Source organism: Aulonocara stuartgranti (genome assembly GCF_965226115.1).
Source record: "Aulonocara stuartgranti genome assembly, chromosome: 11".
NCBI lineage: Eukaryota > Metazoa > Chordata > Actinopteri > Cichliformes > Cichlidae > Aulonocara > Aulonocara stuartgranti.
The window spans coordinates 10,837,319-10,842,148 of NC_138947.1; the positions used below are offsets into that span (position 1 = coordinate 10,837,319).

The 4,830-nt window shown below is 38.8% G+C and overlaps 1 protein-coding gene across 6 annotated transcripts in view; it reads left to right on the top strand.

Annotated features, from left to right (window-relative positions):
- Positions 1–2,099, top strand: part of atxn1b (ataxin 1b) — a 15,780-nt gene extending 13,681 nt beyond the window's left edge. For all 6 annotated transcript variants that reach the window (XM_082552782.1, XM_082552779.1, XM_082552777.1 and 3 more), the window contains one exon: positions 1–2,099. This exon is cut by the window's left edge and continues 1,605 nt beyond it. The gene's annotated coding sequence lies outside the window, so the exon portion shown is untranslated.
- Positions 2,100–4,830: the final 2,731 nt, after the last annotated feature.

Below are 4,830 nucleotides of genomic sequence, written 5' to 3' on the forward strand. Positions count from 1 at the left end.
CGTGCTTCACTAAATTACATCTGTCGTTAGCTGTGGCTGCTGTGTACAGTGTTTCAGATCCATACAAACAGAGATAATTCAAGTTTCAGCTAATTCCTGTGTGGATTGAGCCCTAATACTGCAATGCAAAACATAGCTGGCTAACTGCATTAACTAATGAGGCACCCGGAAGACACAGAGCAACATTCATTTGGGGTGTTTTTCAGACAGCCAGGAAGACGTTAAGTCCACTTTATCATACTTTTTAGCTTTTTTTTGTAACCACTTCCTGAAGAGTATATCTGGCGCTTGCTAATCTCTGCATCACCAGCTAGTTGCTGAGATGCTTGTCTGCTGTTTGGTGCTGGACGAGTACAAGCTAACTGAAATCAGCTGCCAGTAAGAGTGTAGAGAGTATGTTGCAGGCCACAACTGCACAATATTAAACTGAACGATGCTGAACAGCTCTGTGGCTCTCTTATTATTGCAGTGAGCTTGCTTTCATTACAGAATCTATGGCCTTAGATCTATAGTATGTATGTAGTTCACAGCAGCACATGGTTCTTTGGGTTTTTCTGTTAAAAACCTTAAAGGCGGTGTGCCTTTCTTAAGCCCATACATGTATTTCAGAGCACTGCTGTTCCGATTAAAACAGCAAACTTTACTTTCTGACAGTAGATTAGTGGACATGTTATTTCTTTCCTAAAGAAATATCCTACAATTCATACTCAGGAACAATATATGTCTGTGTGCATGTGAGCAGCCAGTGTATGCTGTGTGTGTGAGTGTGTGTACGGCCTGAAACAATGTTGTTTGTCCACAGTCATGTGTACATGTGTGTTTTGACAGCAGCACTTTGATGAAGCGTCCGAATGGAGTGTGGTGGCGGTGTCCCTCCTACTCAGCTACTATGAGATATTATGAGAATAACTGACTGTTTTTCATCGCATCGCATGTCCTAAAGGTTTATCACTGAGAGAGAGAGAGAAAGCATTATATAGCGGAGCAGGGAATGTAAACACACATTGGGTAAACTTTATTTTTGATGATTTATAGAGCTACTATTCAGAGAAAGAAAGAGAGAAATGCAGAGTTAACTAGCCAGCTAGTGTTGATCATGTACAGTGCATTGTAATCTAGAAAGTGTACAGTGTGTATTTAACCCTTATGTAGCCTATGTACTGTATGTGCCACGGCACCTCCTTCTTCAATCATTCCATTAATGCACCAAAACCAAGTGGTCCTATCGTTTCCGTCACTTCTGGTATTGATCAAATGTCAATGAATGTGCTATACATCTTCATAATTAGGGCCTCCTCAGACGTAGTTTGATTTGCACACTGCAACGTTACAGTATGTGTGAATATGGACTGCAGTTTCTCATAATAGCCATTGAACTCCTAAAAGGGGTTTATTGTAAACCCAAGTAACCAGACTGTTCTGTTTGTGTTTGACTGCTCAGGCTAAACACTGCCCAGTGACTGTTCTCCAAAGCTACGTGGTCTTATATCCTACTCACTGTTACAAAGCAGAGCTCCTGTTTGATCCATTTCCTTTTCCTAGCCTGGCCCATGTTTGTATTTTCCTAAAGCAAATTATTTTTCAACTGTAAGGACTCCATGACACAGGAAAAACATATTTGAAATGTCAAGTTAATGTTTAAAGGAAAAAAGTTTTTTTTTAAAAACTTTTTCTTATTGTCAACAAATCTCTTCGCTGCCCCCTGTCTGTGGCATCAAACTATACTCATTTCTACTGAATAGTTGGTGTTAAAGCTAAATCATAGTTTATATTTCATTGGACATAAATTAGGAACTGAACCATATGGACAAAAGTACCAGACCACTGCACATTGGACCTACAGGAGCTGCTCGGCCACGGAAACCCATGCTATGAAGCTCCACTTTTGAATGTTAGTCACGATTTCCTTTGATTACGAATCGTCATGTTTTTTTCACGTGTTTTTGTTGACAATAAGAGAAACATGTTACCAGTCTTAACGTCAAAAGCCCTGCAGAGTCACACAGTTATTGTTGTTAGTCAGTCCTCTACTCAGCTGTGCGTGCTGTGAATTAAATGGTGTGTATTAATAAAGGTAAATAAAGGTGGACATCACCACACTAACGGGGGCGGAGTTTGTACTTGAAAGGTTGGTCTGCACTTGTAACCACACGTGTAAGCGCTTTACTGCAAGTTCAAGACCATTGGTTTCCCCCCACAGCAGCCATTATGACACAAAATGACACGTAAACGCAGAAATCACATGAATTATAACGCCGCACCTAAACAGAACAGATGGTTCATTAATGTCAATAATAACTCCTGCGTTTTCCAGCTAATTCATGCCAGAATGGCTGCTGTGAAGTAGGTCTATATCACACTGTTGGAAAGGTTTAGTAATAATATAGATCCAACCCCTTTAACTCTAATTTATATTCTAAAGATGGGCCCCTTAGAATATGTAATTTTCACAGCTGTTCTGTACAATGTTGAATATGGCATATAGGTTCCGCATTGTGGTGATCTATGGAATTGCACTTTGACATATGGGTGTGTGTGTGCGCGTGTGTGTGTGCGTGGGGAGGGGTGAAAGCGTAACTGATAAACACAAGTAATGTACAGCATGTCTGGGAGGAATTGTACGCTACCTGTACAACATCTCAGCGATTTGTAAATAGCCAAAGTCTTCCATTCTAACGTTGGTATGACCTTGTTGCCAGTGGAGAGGAAAAACACTGATCCCCATGTACAGACCTTTAAAGTGACATTTTATTTCTATAAATACTTCATCATTTATTTGACAAGGATACAAGATACCGCTTCACCTAAGATATTTTCTTTTTGCACCAGCTCAAAAACCCAGGAAATAACGGGAGTCAAAGACTAAAATAAAAAATAAAAAAAATTTTTTTTTTGTAATTTGGGTCTGTTTGGATAAATCTTAGATAAGATAGAGTATGTCCTATATGCGTACATTATGTAGTAAGTATCAATAATGTTCCTTTATTTTGATGGTGTTGATATTTGCTAGTCAGAAAACTGTTAAATCTTTACTCCAAATGTTTGATTTTACATTTGATCAAATATATTCAAAGAAATAAAGAGATGATAAAGAATAAATGCAGCACGTGTCTTTTCATGTTTCCTTTCCACAAGATGTCCTTGCTTACCGTATTGTAAGGGTGAAGGTGGGGAGGGGGTGTTTTTGTGTTTGTGAGTGACAGAGGTAGAAGGAAAGGGTCCGTCAGCTGTGTTTTCATGTTCAAATGAGGCTTACCATCTGTGAGAATATGATAAATGTTTCCACTCGAGAGATATCCGATAACGCCTTCGCTTCCACTCTCCTGCTTTGATATTTCTGACAACGATCTTTCGTATTCTGAATAGCAGTCACAGCGCTGCAGAGAAGCTCTTTGAAGATTGTGATTGCCGAAATCTTTGCTAAATAACACAATCCCATTTCGTTTCTTTCTCATAAAACACTAAATAGTGTGGGTTTAGTGTGGTGCCCATTAAGTCTCAGTTCATATTGAGAACATGCACACATTCATATTAAATGAGCAGATTTACCTCTTGCAGGATATTTTATCAGGAACATCTTCGTGTCCTGAAAACCGAGAACTTGTAGTGTGTATTAAATTTGAAATAGCTGCTCCTTAATGGAGAAACTCCAAGGAGCAACGCTACTCTCAACAGATGTTTTCCTCTTCAAGGTAAGGAACTTCAATGAAGAAATCAGCTTTGGAAAAATAAACTGTATACAGAGTGTCTGTACATCAAACTAGTTTTACATTCTTAGCCACACCCACTTAAATCTTTATCTTTCTACGTGATAAAGAAATGCTGCTGTAGTAAATGAAAGAAGTCTCTCAGTACGGCTTTTTGGCCTTAAACTGTAAGAAATAAACATGGAAAATGACAGAAATTTATTTTTTTAAAGCCACTGTAAAAACACACATTTCTATATTAGATAAAGGAACAAAACAGAAACTTTCTATAATTTAATTGTTTATTTATTACTTATTTACTTGGTTCAGTATGAGAGGCCATAGGTGAGGTCTTCAGAAAGGACGATGCAAAATGTATGAAAATACATTTAAATATCCAAAGTTTATGCCTTCCTCCACTTTTACCAAAGCCACCCCGCAGGCCCCTGGACCTTATGTTGGACACCTCTGACACAGAGTGTTGTAAATAACTGTAAATTAACTATAAAGAGGGAGTTGCTTGCATGTTCTCCCCGCACTTTTGTGGGCTGTCTTAAGGTACTCTGGCTTCCTCCCACAGACCAAAGACTTGCATGCATTTGGTTAATTAGCAATTCTAAACTGATAGTAGGTGTTAACGTGAGTGAGAACAAATGTCTATATGCGCCCTGTTGAATTGGATAAACGGAGTATTAAAAAAATGGATGGATGAACTATAAAGCCCTTTACATGCCATCATTATCCTCTATGCAGAAAGTGTATGGCAAATGCACGGCACGAGATGGCACTGTGTTTCCTTAGATAACATAGTTTCTTTGCACAGACACTTCTACACTCCACCACCTGGGGGAGCAAGAGTCCTTCCTCTGATTTGGAGACAGTAGACTTAAACACAGACTGAAATACCCAATTTATTTATTATCCTTGGGTGCAAAACTTCTTTAAAACTTTGTAAAGAACTGCAGAGGCTGTCATATTGGAAAATGAACTCGTTAACCTTGCTCCCCTGACAAGGCACAAAGCTATTGTACACAGTCTATCATGTACAAAAAGTTCTTTACTGGTTTTCTGTGCACTTTGCAGAAAATACATTTACTATTTCTTTAACTTGTAAGCGGACACGGCAATGTGAAGTTCAGCAATC